Source organism: Macrotis lagotis, chromosome X (assembly GCF_037893015.1).
Source record: "Macrotis lagotis isolate mMagLag1 chromosome X, bilby.v1.9.chrom.fasta, whole genome shotgun sequence".
Lineage (NCBI taxonomy): Eukaryota > Metazoa > Chordata > Mammalia > Peramelemorphia > Peramelidae > Macrotis > Macrotis lagotis.
The window spans coordinates 656,337,739-656,359,644 of NC_133666.1; the positions used below are offsets into that span (position 1 = coordinate 656,337,739).

Here is a 21,906-nt window from a genome sequence, read left to right on the forward strand (position 1 = left end):
ATGTGGAATATGGGGGATGAAGAATGTGTCTGTGAACACACACACACACACACACACACACACACACACACACACACGGCAGGTGTATAAGATGGGGGTTATGGACACAGAAGAGTGGGTCAGGGCCGGGGCAGCTAGGTGGCGCAGTGAATAGAGCACCAGCCCTGGAGTCAGGAGGACCTGAGTTCAAATGGGGCTGCAGACACTTAATAATTACCTAGCTGTGTGGTCTCGGGCAAGTCATTTAACCTTGCAAAAAAAAAAAAAGCAAGAAACCAAACTTAAAAAAATGGGTTAGGGGTGGGTTGGAGAAGAGCAAGCAAGTCCAACCCCTTCATTTTACAGTTGGGGAAACTGAGGCAGAAGTAGTTTTAAGTGACTTGCCCAAGGTCACACAGGTAATACTTGTCAGAGGCAGAATTCCAACTCATGGTCTCTGAGAACCAAAGTCAATGCTCTTTATTGTGCTCCTCCCCATTCCACCCTCACACACACAGACATGACCAAGAGCTTTGATGTCCCCCTAAAGCCCATATGTCCCTCCAGGGGTCTGATGGGTTTTAGACAACCGGGTCCCTATCCATGGAGGGTCCTATGCATTCTCAAGTATTGTTGCAATCATGAAAAGAAAGGAAAGTCAAGGGCCACACCAGGAAGGGGGAAGGGGACTCCAACCACCAGACAGCAAACACTTTATGAAATTTTCAGTATGCAATATAAACAAATTTAAGTCAATTTTAAAAAATTTCCCTGCAGGCAATCAAGGGAATCAGTTAATTACATCCCCAGAGATGAGGGAACACTGGGAAAGTCAGCAGGCCTTCTAGGGTCTGCCTGAGGCCAAGCCCATCACCATCCTTGGGGAGGAAGCAGGTCAGCTCCCCCAGACACCTGGTGCCATCCACAAAGTCACCCACTCATAGCTGTTCAGATATGGAAAGGGTCTCCAAGACCAAAGAGCACAGCCTCCTCGTTTAACTGATGTTTAAATGAGATCCAGAAGGGAAATAACAGGCGCAAGGTCATGCAATTAGCTCTTTTCAAAACACCAGACTAAAATAACCACAGCAATAATAAAATTCTACTATACTTTAAGAGTGGTATGCTTTATATAATCAACTGAGATATTTTATGTAAAGTTTTCTGTTGACCTTATGGTGCTCTGTCAATGAGATTTTATTATATAAGAGTATATAACATGCTCCCAAAGATATTTCAAGGCAGTTTGTTAACACCATCCCCCTCAGTTATAGGTGACTGTCTCTGAGCAGAGACTAAAGCATCCCTCAGCATCTGGCAGAGTTCAGCCAGGTTCCAGGGTGGGGCTCCTAAAAATGGTCTGAGACTAGATTTGAACCCAAGGTTTCTGGATGAAAAGTCTGAAGCTCTGCCTTCTATACCACAGAGCTTGGCCATGGCCACCTAATCTTCATTGACCTGGGTGAAAATCTGGCACTACAGGGCAGACGCTTCCAAGGTGTTGGCTGGGGATGGTTAGATGGATCCACTGCCACCATGGTGATGGTAGTGTTGTCTGTATCTCTAATGCCCAGATCTGAGAGCCATACAGTTCCTGTCCTCATGGAGCTCCAGTCTAATGAGGGATTCTAGTGGGGAAATGCTGAAACAGAGGATTTTATATCAAACCAGGAGCTAATAGTGAGCCAATAGAGTTCACTGATTGAGGATGATGGCGACATTGCCAACTTATGTGTGAGGAAAATTCCAAATGGTAGCAGTGGAAGATGGACTAAAGTGGGGAATGAGGAGCAGTGGCTCAGTGGATAGAGAACTGGCCCTGGAGTCAGGAGGATCTGTGTTCAAATGTGACCTCAGACACTTAATAATTGCCTAGCTGTGTGATCTTGGGCAAGCCACTTAACCCCATTGCCTTCAATAAATTAAAAAAAATACCATTAAAGTAGGGAATATATATATATATATATATATATTTTCTATCCTGGGCCCTTTCACCTGGATTTTCCTAATCATTGTGGTCACCATTTTAAACTGGGGTGCTCAGGGCTGAACCTTATATTCCTGCCAAGGTCTGGGCAGTGCAATTCAATTACATCCTTCTTCCTAGCTCTTCACATCTTTCTCTCCTCAGGTCCACCCCACAATCTCCTACAAAACCTTCCCCTCCCCTCTCCCGCAAGCTAACATCTCCAGGCTCTCAGGGCTTCAAGGCCTATTACTGGGTTAATCTTCCTCTTTCCCCAGCCTCGTCCTGAGTTTATAGACACTCATTTCTCCTTAATAAAGGAAAACTCTAAATCCCCTGGCTTCGGCTGAAGATGGGTTTTCATTTATTTGGTTGCAAGGAACCAAATTAAGAAAATTACTTTCTAACTAATTTTATGGTGCTAAAGAGAATCTCATGAGCTGTTGGGGAGGAAGCATTTCGCTTCCGGATGGGCGTGGGAGTAGGGGATGGGGGGGGACTTGCGCTAGAAACGCATCCACCGCCAGTAAATCCTGCCAGAATTAACCTGCATTTAGGTTATTAGAATAGCAGATGAAATCACCAAAAACACCTGTGTCATTGGGCATCAGGAGCTGAAGCAGGACCAAAGCTTCAGTGACCAAAATCACTTGGAGGGCACCATTTTACAGACTATCAGCTCCTTAAGTGGGAGATGAACTTCTGCCCTTTGTTGCATTGCTATTACCTGGATAGTGACCATGTTTTTAATTATGCTTGTTGGTTGATTTATGTGTGGCTCCCCATCTCCCCCATTGGAGTGGAAGCTTCTGGAGGGAAGGGACCATTCTAATCGCTTCTATTTGTAGCTCCAGTTCTTAGCACAGTGACTATGAGCACTTGGGGTCTATCTTTTTTTTTTTTTAGTTTTTTTGCAAGGCAAACCGGGTTAAGTGGCTTGCCCAAGGCCACACAGCTAGGTAATTAAGTGTCTGAGACTGGATTTGAGATGGGGTCTGTCTTGATGGACAGAATGGCAGGATGAGTTCAGTTCACTGTCTTTTGGCTTTGTTAAAATTGTTAAGTTGTGCCTGACTCTTCATGACCCCATTTGGGGTTTTCTTGGTAAAGATACTGGAGTGGTTTGCCATTTCATTTTATAGATGACCAACTGAGGCAAACAGGGTGAAGTGACTTTCCCAAAGTCATCCAACTAACTGTCTGAAGCCAGATTTGAACTCAGGAGGATGAGTTTTCGCGACTCCAAGCCCAGTACTCTATCCTAGCAGTCTTCTCAAGCTAGACCTGCTAACAATTTAAACCCACTGAGCTTCCTGCTCCTGGTAGGATTTAAGCAGTAGGTGGATGACCACTCGGGAGGGGATAAAGCGGAGGATTCCTGGTCAGGTTGCTCCAGGCATCTTCTGCCTGAGGTTTTGTGAGAATAATCGGTAGGGGAAGACAAGGGGGAATGAGGGAATCTTTGCTCTCATCAGAGGTGGCTAGGAGAGGAAACAGCATATTTACTCAATGGGGTATAGACATCTGGAGTAAGAAGGAGAGAAGGGGAAGGGGGGGATGTGAGTGATGGAGAAGATGGACCCTGGGGGGGGAGTGGTCAGTTAGAACATTTTCTTTTTTACTTCTTGCAAGGGGCTGGGATTGGATGGCCTGTCCAGGACCATAGGGCCAGGTGGATGCTGGGCCTAAAGGGCTTGGGGCCTCTTGGCCCCAGGACCGGGGATCTGTCTGCTGCACCACTCAGCGACCCTACAGCAGTCAGAGTGAAAGGAGAGAGAAAATATAGTACATGGTAGTGGAGAAATACGAAAGGAGGGAGTTGCGATCAGCAATGGCAACGGTGGAAAAATATGGAAGTAATTTTTGTGATGGATTTATCATAAAGAACGTGATCCATCTGTGACAGAGTTGTTGGTGTTGGAGCACATTTTTATTATTATTATTTGGGAGGGGGTGCAGGGCAAATGGGGCTGGGTGGCCTGCCTGGGGCTGCATAGCGGGGTGATTGTTGAGTGTCTGAGGCCGGATTTGGACCTGGGTGCTCCTGGCTCAAGGGCCAATGCTCTGTCCGCCACCCAGCCACTCCTACTATTATTACTATTTTATTTTGGGTCTTTTTTTCTTTTTTTTTGTTTTTTTTCAGGGCAGTGGGGATCAGGTGGCTTTCATGTCACACGGCTGGGTGATTGTTGGGTATATGGGGCCAGATATGGGCTCAGGTGCTCCTGGCTCCAGGGCTGCTGCTCCGTTCATTGCGCCACCTGGCCATACCTACAATTATTACTATTATTTTTTTTAATTTTAATTTTTTCACTCCCCTTTAGTGCTCAAGTAAATCTATATTTTTGGGGGGAGGAGGTATTTTGTTTACTCTTAAACAAGAATATTTTATTAATGTATAAAAAACATTATTTGTAAAAAAAAATGTGCGTACCCTTTGATCCAGCCTACCACTCCTCGGTCTATACCCTGAAGAGATGATGAAAAAGGGTAAAAACAACACTTGTACAAAAATAATTCATAGCAGCCCTGTTTGTGGTGGCAAAAAATTGGAAATCAAATAAATGTCCTTCAATTGAAGAATGGCTTAGCAAACTGTGGTATATGTATGTCATGGAACAGTATTGTTCTATTAGAAACCAGGAGGGCTGGGAATTCAGGGAAGCCTGGAGGGATTTGCATGAACTGATGCTGAGTGAGATGAGCAGAACCAGCAAAACACTGTACACCCTAACAGCAACACGGGGGTGATGATCAACCTTGATGGACTCGCTCATTCCATCAGTGCATCAGGGGCAATTTGGGGCTGTCTGCAATGGAGAATACCTTCTGTATCCAGAGAAAGAGCTGTGGAGTTTGAACAAAGACCAAGGACTATTACCTTAAATTTAGGAAAAAAAAAAACCCCTGAGATCTTATTGTCTGATCTTGCTTTCTCTTATACTTCATGTTTCTTCCTTAAGGATATGATTTCTCTCTCATCACACTCAATTTGGATCAATGTTTACCATGGAAACAATGTAAAAACTGACAAACTGCCTGCTGTGGGGGTGGGGGGTGGGGGGAGGGAAGTAAGATTAGGGGAAAAATTGTAAAACTCAAAATAAATAAAATCTTTAATAAAAAAAAGAATAATCTGTAGGGAATGCTGTAGAAAGGGTTCTTGTTCAGAGAGGGTTAGGAAAGCCTTAGTCCTGGAAGTAATAGGGAACCTATTAGCCTTAATTAGAATGGTCTCCTATATCTAAGCTTCTGTGATACTGGAGATCCATGCCAGGTCACTGTTGTAAAGTGGAGAGAGGCCCACATTTGGCATTAAAAGAACTGGGGTTCCAGGCCAGCTCAATCACTGGTTCCATCTGTGTACTCATGGTCCAATCACTGAAATTCTCTGTGACTGAGTTTCCTTTTCTGAAAAAATGTAGGTCTAGATGAAAGTAGCTATGTGGTTCCTTCTGGTTCTCAATGTATGATCCTCTGACAAGGCCTTACTCATACAGCAATGTCCTTCCCAGGGTCCAGGGAGCTTCTCCTGGAGGATATCCACTGAACGAGCACCTCTATACTGGAGCTTCTTAGGGGCTCCTGGATGGCACTAATTATAACTAGGGTAGGTATGTATAAATGCATATAGGTATATATGTATTGAGAGATTTTATGTGTACATGTCTATCTATCTATGAGAGAGTGGGAGAGAAAGCACCTGAAGGTTTGCATTGGATCCTTGCAATGACATTTTGCATCAAGTGCTAGAATTATTCCTCTTTTCAACTCATAAGGATATTGAGGCACAGAGAAATTGTGTGCAGGGGCTCACAAGCTGCTAAAGTTGTTAAATGTCTGAAGGAGGATTTGAACTTAGTTCTTCCTGACTCCAGGCCTGGCATTCTAAGCACCGTGACACCTACCGGGAGGGACCAGCTCCTGGCCCTGCTCCTCGGCTCTCAGCTCCACCCCCCCCTCCCAGGTCTGAATTCCAAAGGAGCCTGGCTGTAAGCAGCTGGTAGGCTAATTATGGGTTTCTTCCTCAGGATAAAGAAAAATGAGAGCGTTTGTTCTTGGAGATAAAACATTCTTACTTCCTAACACAGGCTTTGCAAAAAGCCAAGAAGGGTGGGAACCCTGCGGCCATATTCCTTTGGAAGCTCTTGGAGATGCTGGTCAGGCCAACAGTGGGTGATATTGCCCAAGAAAAATGCCTCTCCCCTGGGGCCAGACACTGATGGGGAATTTACTGGTTCAGAAGCAGGATACGGTTCACAAGATCACAGATTTTTAGCCACAAGGGACCCCCCAGGGGACATCTCATGAGATAATAGCTGCATTTTAGAGATGGTGGAGACCTCAGAATTATCTACCCCAACATATACATGAAGAGCAACCCCTAGTATAATAACCCGAATAAGTGAGAAATCCCACTCCTCCATCAAGAGACTGGATCTGGACAACTCTAATTCATTAGGAAATTGTCTCTGATCAAATAAATCTGTCTCCTTGTCACTTGCCCTGGCCTGGTTCTTGGTTATGCCCTATGGGATCAAACAATGAAATCACTCTTCAAAGATTTGAGGTCCACTATCATACCCCTACCCTAACCCACCAGACCTCATCAGAAAAAACACTCCCAACTCTTTCAATGGGGCTTTCATGATAGCAAGGATTTGAGTCATTTCACTGTTCTGGCAGCCCTCCTCTGCAAACTCCTAGAGTGTGGTGCCCAGAAGTGAACACCCAATGGACTGGCAGAGACCACCCGAAAGTGTCTTGTCTCCCAAGACCCAAATGTTGGGCATTTCTCATCAAAGTCAATATTCATTTTAAAATAAGGCCTAAATCTGAGGTCCTTTCCACCACACTGTAATGCTTCCCAGAAGTCTAGTGGGGAATATGAAGGGAACCTCTCATTTTAATGAGTAGAAAACAGGCACCTAAATTTTGAGCAGACCCTTCCCACACCACACTCCCCCACAATGGTTCCTACCTCTAGAACTGGAAGAGACATTAGAAGTCACTTAATCCCACTGCCTTATTTTGTAGAAGGGGAAACTGAGGGAGGGAGAAAGGAAAAGAGACAGAAACAGAGGAGAGAGACAGCGATATATAGAGGGAGAAAGACAAGAGGGAGAGACAGAGAAAGAAAGAGGAGAAAGATATGGAGGAAAAGAGACAGAGAGAGAAACAGAGACAGAGGAAGAGAGGAGACCTAGTGCTTGGTTCAAGGTGAGAGCGACTTAAGCATCAGAGGCAGTGTTTGAGACTGGGATGCCATCTCCACATCTGATGTTCTGGAAGGTCTCCCAAAGACCTATGGTCCCCGCGTGTCCAAAGGCATCAAGGGCCAGGGGAGGGGTTCTTTGCCACCTTGGGAAGTGCTTGGCAGAGTAGACCGCAGCAATTCTGTGCAGTGGGTTTTTCTGTGACCATTTATAATATACTGGGTTCCGGAAAGTATTGTTTTATTGGGATGATATAAAGTTATATAATTTTTTATGATACGGAGCAGGAATTAAGTCCCGGGGAAGGGACACCAAGTCCTTAAATCTTCACCAAGTGTCTGTAAAGCAGTTAATTTCTAAACGCAGCAAACGATTACTCCTGGTAATTTTATTTTTATGGAATACGCTAATTTCCCAGCAGCTCAAGGTCGGGAGGGGCTACCTGCATGAGGAGCGCCCTTGTGGGAAGGATGTCACATCCTTCCTTCTCCCCACCCCCACCCCAGGTTCAGTCTGCTCAGAATTGGGGGGGGGGTGTCTCAACTCAAAGAAACCAGGGAGGAGATGGTGCCATATGCAGTCGAGGGGGCTGGTGTCGTTCTAAGACCAGCTCTCAAGAGATGGTCATCTCATCACCATGGCAACAAGCCAGAAGGACCAATGCGAGGCTTGTTCTGTCAGGGATTAGGTTTGGGTGGAAGCTTTAGCTCATAGCTTGTGGATTGTTTGTTTGGCTAGTGATCCATCCCTGCTAAGTCCAATGGTCCAACCTGACTTAGCCTACACCCATGAACTTGAGTTGAAGGATCTCCCCTGCCCAAAGTACAAGCCTCATTCTGCCAGTGGTCCATCCCCAGTCTCTGGTTTATTCCCACCACCAAGGTTAAAAATATGGGTCTGAGGCCTGTCTTTGACCCCTACTGGCCAAATGGCCATAGGCAAGTCACTTAAACTCTCAACTTCCCAGATAGTTCTCTAAGATTTACCAGATGAGCAGAGAGTTCTCCACACAAATAAAGTGACCAGTCCAAATAAATCAAATCAAGAGTAAATCTTGGCCCTATCAATGTTCCTAGATAGACCTGCCATATCACTACCCCATCAAAGCCTACCCTTGACTCATGGCCTCTCCTTGGCTTTGAAAATGGTCTCTCTCTTTACCCCATGGCCAATCTCTATCAATGATCTATTTATGCCCACCAAAATATGCTGCTGCCCCATGTTTCATCTCTTACGCATAGCAGCCAGAGACACATACCATGTTACTGGGTTTCCAGTTTTTCTAATAATATTTAATTGGAATGACAGGTGAATACCAATCATTTCTTAGCTACCTGGGTAGGGTCACTTAGGATGGGCAACCCCTGGAGCCATGCTAGGATCCCTAATTGCTCTCAGAACCAGGAAGCACAGGCAGACAGCTAAAAAACAGAAAATGCCCTCTTAAATGTAGATAGGATTAGGATTGCCCTCTTAAATGTAGATTTAAGATTGAAGGTAGGATTAGGATTCAGATAGCACAGGTAAAGTCAAAACTTCCACTAACAAAGTGTTATAAAACACACAAAAGATGATCATAGATTGAACATTAGAAAGGGTTTTAGAAGTGCTTAAAATTAAGGTTTGCTCAGAGCTTAAAAAATATCTCATTTTATCCTTACAACAATCCTATGAGGTCTAAGTTATTATTAGCCCCATTTAACAGAGGAGGGAACTGAAGCTGAGTGAAGTCAGGGTGACCCAGCTAGCAAATGTCCAAGACTAGATTTGTACTCGGGTCTTCCTGACTAATTACGCAGCCCTTCACCCATACCAAAAATAGTCATGAAGAAACATGATCTCAGAGAGGAATTAAGAGTAGGGGTAGCATCCCAGTCGGGGGAGGTCTTCAAGCAGGGGCTTACCATATAGTGGTAGCAGGATATTCTTTTATACAGGTTGGCTTGGATAACTAACCCTATGATTCTGTGTTTCTGAGCTCCTCTCCCCTACTCATTGGCTTCACCATGCTTCCCTTTTAGTATACTGTTTGGGTCATAACTCTGGACAGGCTTGATGTCTTTAAGGGGCCAGGCTGGGGGAAGACAAGGGGGATTAGAGAGAAAAGGGGAACCCGATGGTGGTTAACAATGAAGAGGAGAAACAGGCAAGGGAGCTGTCCCTGCCAGGAGCCCTTGGGAATCAGAGTGGTCCTAAAGGCAGAGGTCATGGAAGGCTGAGGTCATTTAAGTTGAGGTCACAGAGGCCAAGACCAAAGAAGCTTTAGGTCATGGGGCTGCAGAGGGATGTTTGAGGCTCTCCGTCATCTCCTGATCTATCATCCTTTCCCCAAGGGAGGATAGAGCAGCTGAAGAGGTCTGAGGGGCATAGTTAAGGATGGACATTCCCAGTGACCAATCAGTGCCCCAATGATTCTAGCCCCACCCCCACATCGAGACACCAAATAAGACTTTTTTTCCATTTCCCCCCAAAAAATTAATCAGGAAGAAAAGAAAAAAAACTAATGACTCCTAACCCTAAGCCATGTGCCTTTGATTACTCTCCTAACGAGCTCCTCCCAGCTCTGGCAGGAAGGCAATAATTAAAGGGTTAATTACATGCACTATAAAGATAAGTTGTTTGATTTATGGTGCACACCCAAACCCTGTAATCTGGCCATAAATAAGGGGCCAGGGATCCGAAAGCTGCAGGCGGCCCTCGTTGTCTGTCCTCCCCCTTAATGGGCAGCCTCAGGACAGGCTCAGATCACAGACTGTAAATCAGAGGCTTTTATAGAGTCCCCAGCTTTATGATGTCATTAACTTTCTTCCTCAGACTTAAGGGAGAAAGAAATAAAGACCAGAGGAGGGATCAAATGAGGGTCCCCAGGAGAGAAGGGGTGAGCCGAATCTCTCCCTGCCTTGGGCTTGAAGGCTTCCTTCAAGGAGTCCAGGGAGTGAAGGAGGGAGGGATTGTGAGGGACAGCAGCTTACTCTCATTTTTGACATTAGCACCCCCCATATTACACAGGAGGAAACTGAGGCTCTCGGGGGAGTGGTCTGGCCTGCCCAGGGTTAAAGTAGCAATAGCTAATCCCAATCCACCATTGTCAATGGGTAGCTAAGATCAAGAACCCCAAAACAGAGGCATTGGCAAGACTACAGCTGGTCCTGTTGCCATCTGGAGGGAATGGCCATGGTGGAGATGCAATTAGGACATTGTCGCTTTAAGTCACAACTACTGAAGTCCCAGAAAAGAGCATTCTGGCTATCAAAGTTCTAGGCAGGAATGGATTGTTATCTGTGGAAATAGCATTCTCCTCTCCTTTGTTACTGCCCCCTGAGGAGCAAGGGACCTTTCCAACTGACTTCTAGTGTTTCCCCATTAGTTGGTGAGCTCCTAGGGTGCGAAGACTATTTGGCTTCTCTATTTGTATTCACAGTGCTTGAACAATCTTCCTTCCTTCCTTCCTTCCCTGCTTGGTCTTTTTGTTTGGTCTCTTGATCCATTTATCTGTTTGCTTGTCTAAAATGTGTATCATCTATCATCTATTTATCCATATATCTATTTGTCTGCTTCCTTCTTTTTATCTATTTGCCTTCTTCCTTCCTTCACGTTGGCACACAGACTGTTGGTTCTTACCCTCACTTGACTGGTCAGTGGTCAAAAGCCACTGGGTAGGTAGGGAACAAAGCAGAAATCACAGGGATAGTTAGGAGCATTCTGCAAGGGGTGCTGAGTCTGGGTTCTCCAAGAAAGAACCCCAAGTTCAAGAACATAGAGTCTGAAGACATAGATGGTGACAACCCAACTGTGGGGAAGTTTCGCTGTCACCACTGGGTTGAAAATAGTTCTTCAGGGGGCTCAGGGGCTGTCTGAACCTTGAGATCTTAGGGATGCTATTTCTGCCATTGGAGAAGGCCTCCTCACCTCTCTCTGCCTCCTCCCCACCAGGCCCAAGAATAGCAGCCCACACTTTGCATGAAAGATACAGAGCAGAATTTGCTAAGGAAATGCATCAGGAAAATGAAGTATTCATCCCACCCTTGGGAATTTGCGTATGGTAAGGGCTTTCCTCTGCAAATTCTGTGGCCAGGCATCTCTGGTGCTTCACCTAGGCAAGTTCCTGATAAGTCTGTCCCTTGCCTGGGGAAGGGATCTCTATAGTAAAAGTTCAGGAGATAATTCCAGCTGGGGAGGAATGCTACAGTGAAGAAAACTGATTCAGGGAACCTCAGACCCAAAGGCCCCCATTAGATTATGGGTTTCTTGATTGCCTTACTTTTCTATTATAGAGGTGCTTTTTATACACAGTACAGGCTTCATAAATGCTATTCATTCTAGTGAAGCAGTGAGGCAGTGGTGTCAGGAAAATCTCAGTTCAAATCCTCAGACCTTGAGCAAGTCACTTAACTGCTACTTGCCTCAGTTTCCTCATCTGTAAAATGGAGGTGATTACAGCAGCTCCCTTCCAGGGTTACTGTGAAACTCAGATTTTTAAAACACTCTGCAAACCTTAAATCACTCCAGAAAGACTATCATTATTGTTATTATTATTATTATTTGCAAGGCAATGGGGTTAGGTGGCTTGCCCAAGGCCACAGTTAGGTAATTATTAAGTGTCTGACACTGGATTTGAACTCAGGGACTCCTGGACCCCAGGGCTGGTGCTCTATCCACTGCACCACCTAGCCGCCCCCCCCCATCCACTGCGCCACCTAGCTGCCCCAATTATTATTATTATTAATTATAATTATACAAGACTCCAATAAACCTATTACATCAATGACTCAGCTATGCCATCCAAAAACGCTGATCTTGACCCATGAGAATCCTGCCCATTTCCTTCCAAATGAGCTTACCCCAAGGAGATCCTCCAATGTACTATGACCTTCCTCACTTTCCCTTGACATAATCAATGATATTTCATAGGAATCCAGAGTTACGCAGAGCCCCAGTCCTCCCCCCGCCAGCTTTTCTTCATTGAATATACATTTCTCCTATCTTACGCTCTTTCCCAGCTCTCCTTATCAGTCCTGTAGTCCACTCACAACCTCTCCATTTCCCCCGTCTGATACACATTTTTAATTCTCCAGAGATGGTAGAACTGCATGTCTCAGAGTCAGATAACCATACCAGTAGAATACTGATATTAGAAAGATGAAGCCTTTAATTTGGGGTCATAAGGGGGAACTTGGAAATTTCCCAGAGGCGAGTCGGCTCACTCTGCATGCTTAACTGGGGCCCAACTTGTCCATCTGTTTAGTCTGTCTAAGGTAATACTGAAACAATAACCACTCAGGAGGACTGGAATCCACCAACAAATGACATCCTTCATCTTTCCCATAAGAATAATGGGAGAATGTTTTTAGCGATTTACTAAAATCTAGGCAAATGAATCAATCATCAATTAATATCAAACTCCTACTATGTTGTTCTAGATATAAGAACACCTATTTGGTGGGATTACAAGTGAACAACCAAAAGACAGATGGACAGACACACACAGAGACACAAAAACCTGGTGAATGAGAAGTAACTAAAAGCTTGAGAAATCCGACAAAGCTTGGATCAGCTATGAAGGTGGCAGGGTTGGTCTGGGATCTCCTTCGTTGTGTTGGTGCTGGGACGACTATGTGGGGAAGGGGGCACGTGATGTCTGTGTGGGTCCAGGTCATGGCTTAGGTCACTGCTGAGCACACACCGCCAGTTAAGTACAAATAGAGGAACCTTGCCAGCAGAGAGATTTTGGCATTGCCTGCCGGAACTGTACCAGCTGCTCTGGATGCTGGCTCCTTGCATTGGTGGTGGGCTTTCATAACACCCGTGGGTCTGGCTGTGACTGTCATGCCACTCCAAGGGACAGATCATGACATGTGGTCAGATGCTGGGCAGGTTCTCAACCTTCTCCCTCATTAGTCCTCAATGGCACCCCCCCACTAAACATGGGAACCCGGGAGAAATCCCAACCATGGTTGATTAATCCTAAAGAGGCCTGGAAGTTCCTTCCCCACCAGTGTGCCCACTCTTGACCCATGAGGTCTTGGGGAGCACCTGATTCAACCCCAATAAAACAAAAACAATTATTCATATAATCCTGAGTGTTCCCTTTCCTGAAAGAAGGATTATTTGTGATTTTGAATCCCAGTACACTGAGGTCAGTGCTCCTCACAATGAAAGCACTAAATAAACACTGGCTCTTTGATAGATGTACCCACACCACCCACCACTGCCCTGGGTAACTGAGGACTTCAATTGCGTGTCTGAGGTCACACAGGTAGCAACTGTAAGATGTGGAATTTGAAGCCAGGCCCTCAACTCTAAAGCCAGTGATTTTTCCACTGTGCCAGGCTACTCCCTAAACTGGGAAAGTGATGGATAGAGGCTCCTTCATCTGGCGGGGAGGGGGGCTGAGATACTGAGGTCTTCAGGTTCTCTGGTCCCAAGGTCTCTCAGCTGTCAGCCTGCAGGCCCCATGGGGGCTCTTCCAACATCGGCTGCTTGCCAAGCTCCAATGTTTTCTTGTTACTCCATCTCTGGTATCTAGTCTATGCCCAGAGGCTTGTCCTCTGATAACTGTTTGCTAGTAAATTAGAGTCCCTCAGAGCCCCATGTTTCCTGTAGCGAGTATGGCAGAACAAGGAAAGGAAAGCCTCCCCCCCCCAAATCCTGGCTGCTGTGCAATAGGGAGGCCTCTACCCTTTTGGAGGGTGGCTGTATTACCACCTTGGACAGCTACTAGTGGTATCATGGCCAAGGTCAAGTCACTGAAACTCCATGGACCTCATATTTTCTGCACAGGAAAATAGAAATCATAATAGGCTAAAATAGGTATGTAATAATGGCTTGCTTGACCAATCTAAGTTAGTGTGAGAGTCAAATAAGATACAATGCTCTGTGTTTGAAAAATGTCAGGTATACTAAAAATTAGTACAATTCTTTATTTGGATATAAAAAGATATTAGAGCTCTCCCACTCCTCCCTTCCAAGTCTTAGACCTATACTCTCCACAGTTACTTTTAGACTATGTGTTTGTGCCTATTTTTTTTTATGCTGTGTCCCTATTCGAATGTAAGCACCCTGAGGGCAAGAACTCAATTTGCCTTTGTTTTTGAATAAATGTTTATTGAATGATTTATATGACATTGATGACTTGACAGCATGTCTTGCATAGAGTAGGCAATTAATACATGCTTGATGAACTAAACTGAATTGTTCTGGTTCACAAATGGAGCTTGTAAACTTTTTGACAGAATGAAAATTGATTGTGAAGACAGAGAAAAAAAGACGACAGAGAGGGAGAGAGAAGGGAGAGCAAAGGAGGACAAGAGACAGAACAGGTAAAGATAGAACAGAGACAGAACAAAGGGAGAAGAAGGAGGAGCAGGAGAGGGAGAGAGAACAAAGAGGAAGGGAGAGGGAGAAAGGAGGGAGAGACAGAGGAAGAGACAGGGAGTAGGGGAGAGGGAGAAAGAGACTTGAGTATCTATGGGACAAAGAGGACAAATCTATCACCCCAAATCCCTGAGAAGCAATTTGAAGGTAACTAAACAGTAGTGGGAGAAGAGCCCCATCTTGTGGGGCTGAACCTTGGGGTTGAGGCGACAGGAGCTCAGGAGCTGTGGTGAAACCCATTAGAATCAAAAAAAGCCAAACATAAAAAATGTGTCAAACAACAGTGTGTCCTTGAGATTCTCAGAACTGGAGTCAAGCCATTTTACAATCAAGCAGTTTATTACATGTGGGAAGAACAGGTGAGGATTCTAAGAGAGCAGCCTAGAACCCAGTGCAGTCATGGAAGTGGTACTAGAGACACAGGCAATACAGGGGACAGAGAGCTGGTCTTGGAGTCATTAAGTCCTGAGTTCGAATACTGCCTTAGATCCTTAAAGCTATGTGACCCTAGGCAAATGACTTAAATCTGTGTGCCTCAGTTTCCTCATCATAGTTGGGTCAAATGAGATAAAAGATTTTACAAACCTTAAGAACTATCCCTTGCAATTTTCTTGGAGTGTAGGCTGCAGAAGTTCCCTCTCTCTTTGATGGTACCATGAATTTCCTAATACCTTCCTTAGCAGAGATGGGAGCTTCAGAGTCCAAGGGACAATGAGGAACGAGCCAGTGAAGGATGAGATGCTCAGCCACGGAGAGACCAGTAAATGAATGGTGATAAAATTGAAAAATTCCTCTCTCTCTAAGCCTCGGTTTCCTTCTCAGTAAAACAGCAGCATTGGGCTTTAGATAGTCTCTAGAGGCTGCCCCAGACCCAAGATATCTTAAGAAGGATGAGGGTGGTCTTCAAAGAGGATGGTCTCCTCTCTCTTTACCAACAGGCAAGGTTCAGTGATGGAAGAAGGACAAATGGAAGATGGTGATTGGTGGGGGAGCCTAAGTGGCTGTCCTGAAGGGCCCAATGCACCTGATGGCTGGTTGATCTCCTGAGAAGGCCAGAAGCTTGGCCCTAGTTTTCCCTGGAGACAATCCTGAGTTAAGACCTGCCTATAAGGTGGAGGGGAGGAGAGGGCATGTGAATCTACAGCCAGTGGAGTCATCAGAGGACCAAGGAGGAGATGGGCAGCAGCAGACACAGTGAAGGGTCAGCCAGTGGGTCAAGGTGGGGGGGCAGGAGAGGGCCCTGGGGCCAGGGTGGGAAATCAGGAGTCATGGGAGGAAGTGAGGGGAACAGTCAGGAGGTGGGCAGTGAGCAGGGCTCGGGAGGCCACACACGGGGCCAGACAAATCATCCTTTCAGTTGGACAGGCCCCTGGGGCCCTGTGTAAAGCGGTTTCAACCTCCAGGGAGAGGCCGGGGCTGTCACTGTTTCTGATGGCCTCCTGCTGGGCCATCTGCTTCTGTTACTCATTTGAGTAGTGGGGGGGACCAGGTGGAGGGAGGACCAGGTCGGGGGGAGGGAGGACCAGGTCGGGGGGAGGGCCAGGCAGAGGGAGGGAGGACCAGGCGGAGGGAGGGAGGACCAGGCGGGAGGGAGGGAGGACCAGGCGGGAGGGAGGGAGGACCAGGCGGGAGGGGAGGGAGGGCCAGGCGGGGGGGGAGGGAGGGCCAGGCGGAGGGGAGGGAGGGCCAGGCGGGGGGAGGGAGGACCAGGTCGGAGGGAGGACCAGGCGGAGGGAGGGAGGACCAGGGGGAGGGAGGGCCGGGAGGGAGGGAGGACCAGGGGGGAGGGAGGGCCGGGAGGGAGGGAGGGCCGGGAGGGAGGGAGGGCCGGGAGGGAGGGAGGGCCGGGAGGGAGGGAGGACCGGGCAGAGGCTGCACCTGGGAGGCTGGGGGCAGCATGGTGGGGAAGGGATTCTCTCTTATTAAGGGATAAAGGGACACAGCCCCCTCCCCACCCTGCCAGGCTGGAGTAGGGGTCGGGTAACAGGGCAGGTCTTATAGCCGCAAAGCAGAAATAGCTTTGACCTAATAGGAAAGACATAAAATTCAGAATATTGAGACTGAAATAAGAGAAATAAGAAAACCTGCACCAGGCTTCTGAAGAAGAGTATCAAGGGGTGGCTTTGGATACCCCACCAGGTGAAAGCATTGGAGATGTTTAATCTGGTAAAAGGAAGATACTGGGGATGTTGGAACTGTGTCTAAGGGAAGAGGGAAACTTTTAGGCCAAACAAGCTGCCTCAGCATAGAGTGGGCTTCCAATCACCAAGGGTCTTCAATCAAAAGCTGAATTGAACGGTCACTTGTCAGCCACCTGGCTAATGGGAAGGGGGTGGGGGGTGAGGGGGGAATGGCAGGAAGGCCCGGGGCCAAGTCCCATCTCTCACCTTTGGTGACACTAAGTCACCTCATCCATCAGTTTCCTCCTCTCTTGTTCTAGTTATAGGACCCTACAGCCTCTCAGTACCAGCTAACTTGCTAAATTTCAGAGAAGGGGCTGATTTTTATAAGTAATCCCTTGCCAGGAATGAAATCACAGGTTGGATTTTTTTGTTTTTTAAATTAAACGCAAGGAACTAGACTGGAAATAAAAATCTAAAAAGAAAAAAGTCTCTGTTCTTAGAAAACTTTATTTTGTTCTTTTTGTGATGCTAAGAATTGGAAATTGAAGGGATGCCATCAATTAGGGAATGGTTAAACAACTGTGGTATATGATGGTAATGGAATACTATTGTGCTATAAAAAAAATGACAAGCAGAAGCATTTTAGAAAAGCCTGGAAACATTTATATGAACAGATGCAAAGTGAAGTGAGCAGAAACTGGAGACTGTGGTACACAGTAACAGCAATATTGTTCAATAAAGAACTATGAATGACTTGGCCATTCTTAGAATACAATGATCCAAGACAAACCCAAAGGATAATGATGAAATCTACTATCATACTATACCCCACCCTCCAGAGAAAGAACTCATATTGAAGAATCTGAAGTATACCAATTTTTAGTTTCTTCCTTTCATTTTTTCTTTTATTCATATCTTCTTATACAAAATGACTGGTATGGAAATGTTTTACTTAACTGCCTATATATAACCTATAACTGATGGTTTACCATCTTAGAGAGAGGGGGAGGTACGGGAAGGGCAAATTCAGAATTCAAAACTTAAAATTAACAAGAGCTAAAACATACATTGTTTTAAGGTTTGCAAAATGCTTAATGGACATTATCTTATTTAAGTCTCATAACAATTCTTGGAGGATAATGCTATTATTCTCATTTTAGATGTAGGAAAACTGAGGTTGAGAGAAGTTAACTGATTTGGTCAGGGTCACAAGGATTTAGAGTGTATAAGGTAAGATCTGAACTTAGAACACCCTGATGCCAATTATGGAAAAGGACTTTAGAAGTCACCTCGTTTGTAGAGAGGAAGAAATTGAGGCCTAGAGAGGTAGTGATGATCAGGATTTGAATTCATGCCTTGTGACTCCATAGATAGATTATCCCATCTCAGAGGAGTTTTCTAGCCCTATGATTGTGTGACCATGATGGGTCAAATAGGCATGCTGGATGACTATGTGACAGAGGGTGCTCCATCCTCCCTTCTTCCATTCCTAGTCAGCTGGGATGGACTTTAGTGCCAACCTTAGAAGAGAAGGCAGCTCATAGACATGTAGGGGAGATGTCCACAGGGGCCAGTGTTTTCAAAAAGCCCATCAGGCCAGGGGACAATTTCCAGTTAGCATCAATACCAATACAGTCAGTATTCATTAGATAGCTGTGACATCAGAAGCAGGAGTGACTGGTATTCCTTCTGAAGAACAAAGGAGGGCAGGGAGGACCAATACCAATTATATTGGTGATAGTCAAGTGCCCCCTTTGGGGTCATCTATCTATAGTGCTCGTGCTAATATGGGAGACAAATGCAAACCCTACAGAGGAAATTCTGTTTTTCTTTTTTTTCTTTTTATTTTGCAAGGCAATGGGGTTCAGTGACTTGGTCAAGGTCACATAGATAGGTAATTATCAATTGTCTGAGGCTAAAGAGGAAATTTTGGAAGCAATGACCCTACTGTCCTGTTGGCCACTGCAGCTGAGACCAGAGAGCCACCAAAAGCTTCCACACTTTCTCACTGTGGCCTATGCCTGTCCTTATCCTACTATTTTGGGAGACAGGGGGTCCATTATAATTTCCAGGGTGTCTCTTAAACGTGAGGAGACTGGAGACTCCAACCTGAAAGGGGCAGTATGGACCTAAGAGGAACTGGGGTGTTTGAAATGTATTACTTTTTTTTTTAGATTTTTTGCAGGGCAAGTGGGGTTAAGTGACTTGCCCAAGGCCACACAGCTAGGTAATTATTAAGTGTCTGAGGTTGGATTTGAACTCAGGTCCTCCTGACTCCAGGGCCGGTGCTCTATCCGCTGCACCACCTAGCTGCCCCTGAAATGTATTAGTCTTAAACTTTTCATCAGGACCACTGAGTCACTCAAAAAACATTAAACTCCTACTATGTGCCATATACTCTGGCAAGATAAAAAGGCAAAAGACAATCTTTGTCCTCAAAGCCCTCAGGCACTAATGGGGAAGACAACATTCAAACAATCAAGTACAAAAAGACAGACACAAAATAATCAAATGAGGAAATGTATCGGATTTAAAGAAGACCAGGAGCAGTTCCTGGTAGAAGGTGGAATTTCAGTTAGGACTTGAGGAAATAAGTTATGTCAGGTCCTTCTACAATGGGATACTACCATTAACACAGAAATTCTGGTTAAATGGAGTCAACCACTCCATTATCCTGATTGCTGACAGAGTTCTGTTAGAAGCTAATTTACCTTTATAACATATTTTGTGTCCCACATTAGTCTGTTATTCGACTATTTTTGTATCATAGCAAAAAAAATACTGTTTGGTTCACTGACTGACTGAACATTTTTCCCTTCTGAAAAACAAAACCAAGGTTATGGATCCGACAAGGACTATTACAAATTCAGTTGCCTGTTGTTTATAGTGGCCCTGCTTCAAAGAGCAGGGGTGGGGGACTTTGGGGGAAGGTCAATGAAGATTCCTCAGAAGTCCAAGGATGGACTTCTGTGGCCTTCAGTAGGCCTGAACACAGCAGCAAAACAGGCAAACCCAGCTTTAATCCCTTCCTTAGGCTGGAATTTTCCATCAGATTGCTCCAGAGTTGGAGCCATCAGTGTTGAAATTGGGTGGAAACAAAGGCAAGGTATTTCTGTGGGATTTATCCACCAAGAGAGGAGAGAGGAAAGCAAGGGAGGTTCCTGGAATGACTCCTGAAGAAAATGAACGACAGGCCTTGGGAGCTGCGGCTGGAGACAGCAAAAAGAGCAGCACCTCGCTGAGGGCCCAGCTTTGACCTTGGGGTTCCTCTCTTGGTCCCTGGCCTAACCAGAAGACGACAGTCACTTGTAGAGAAGAAGAGAAGACAAAATAAAACTGAACAGGGAGAACCAGAGGAGGGTTTCAGGAAGCACTAGGGAAAGAGGATGGTATGAATTGTCATCCCATTGTGATTTCTGGCCATAAAAACAGTGGGGTACCACAAAACCCCCTGGCACCCCAAACCAGGGCCACTGACTCAGCCCTAGGAAAACTAGCCAGTTAGTTAGTCAGCCAGGCCCAAGTCTATTTATGGACAAGGCAACCAGGGAAAATTTATAGGCACTTTTCAACCTAATTAGAAGCAGGATACTGTTTAATGGGAAGCAGATCTGGGGGAAGAGATGTAAGAAAGAAGAAAAGAAAGTCAAGGGAGAAGGAAAGAGAGGAAGAAGAGGGGAAGTAGAGAGGATTAGGAGGGGGGAAGGGAGAGGAGGGAGAGCTAAGAAGAAAGGAGATGGGAAAGGTAAAAAAGGAGAGAGAAGAAGAAAAAAAAGAACAATCAGGGAGGTTGGAGGTCACCTTCCCTTTGAAAGGAGTTACCCGAATGACAACTGAATCATTTGCAGGGGAGAAATCTGAAGAGCAAGAACACATATATCTTTGTATCCCTAAGTGTGAGTGTGCTTGAATGTGAGGAAAGAACTGTCTCTGTGTTATGGCCCACCGGTCATCCCCAATACGGCCTGCAGAGGTTTGAATTCCCAGGCTCTCTATTGCTAAGAGCTGGTCTGTGAGTATGCATGAAGGCCGGCAGTTAACAAAAGAACATAGGACGGCAAGGACTGGGCAAATGCAGGGAGGGCGGGAGGGAGAGAGACGGAGAGAAAACATGTAAAAGAGCAAAGACTGGCCAAGGAAGGTCTGTCCATTCTAACAACAGGACTAGGTCTTTCTTCACATCCCTCAACCCCTTCACTGATTCAGGTTGCTGAGCTGGAAGAGGTCCATAAGGTTACAGCTGATCTTCCCCAAACTGATTCTCCAGCTCTGCTGCCTCCCCGCCATCTAGATTCCAAGTAACCCTACCAAATGAAAACTCTAAGCCCTCAGGGAACCTAGTTTGTTGCATTCTACATTGGCCTGTGGCCTGAAGTTTGGCTTGTCATGGTACCTGTCCATGGTCAGTCTGGCCCTTGGTTCTGGTCAGGATAACCAGGGCTAGGGAATCAAGCATCCAGAATCAAGATTACTCTCAATTTCAATTCATCTTGTAGGACTAAGATGTTTCAAGGACAAATGCTTCCAGCATCGTAACAAAACTGACTGGGTCATTTAAAATGTTCTCAGTTCCTCAGATGAGAGCCCAGTAAGAGTGAGGAGGGGAGCAGTGGCCCTTCCAGTCTGAGTTCTTGTGCCCCTGGGGAGCTCATTCTAACAGAGAGAAGCATTCTAGGGAGGAGGAACAATTTCTGTGTCAACCTACTATCACTCACAACACGAAGGTAAAAGTGAACAATTTTCAAAGAGTTAATCTCATTGAGACAGGCTAGGCCAACCATGATTCCAGAGGACTACAATGAAAGACAGCACCACCTCCTACCAGAGAGAGGTACTGGACTCAGGGTGTACATTTTGGAGCGGGTGTTTTTGTGACAGAGCATACAAAAGCGATCAATCCTTTCCTCCTTATGAACCCCCAACTTTCTCCCCATCTTTGACCTCTGGAGATAGATAGGAAATATCGTCCAGTTCATATGAAGTGGAGGCCCCGGGCCACAGCGCTGATCCTCTCCTATTCTGATTCAGAACAAATAGCCATATCTAACCCCCGCTGACCCAGTCCCCACTGTGATTCAAAAGTGTTCTGGGAAAGAGCTGCTGGAGAAAAAGAACACTTTCCCCAGATCCCACTGTTATGGGCAGATGTGTTCTTAGGGAGAGCTCAGACACACATTACGCAAGCAGCTGACATACATTTGATGACCACCTAAAATATATCTGGTGGACGTCAAATCACACTTGGCCA

General features: G+C 45.7%; 1 protein-coding gene and 1 long non-coding RNA gene across 16 annotated transcripts in view; one reads left to right on the forward strand and one right to left on the reverse strand.

Annotated features, from left to right (window-relative positions):
• The window catches only part of FBRSL1 (fibrosin like 1), a 289,992-nt gene that overhangs the window by 123,700 nt on the left and 144,386 nt on the right, over positions 1-21,906 (reverse strand). The gene's annotated exons all lie outside the window — the stretch shown is intronic.
• Positions 13,808-15,361, forward strand: LOC141501305 (uncharacterized). Its single transcript, XR_012472203.1, has 3 exons — positions 13,808-13,971; positions 14,394-14,480; positions 15,216-15,361. It is a non-coding gene; the product is annotated as an uncharacterized LOC141501305 (long non-coding RNA).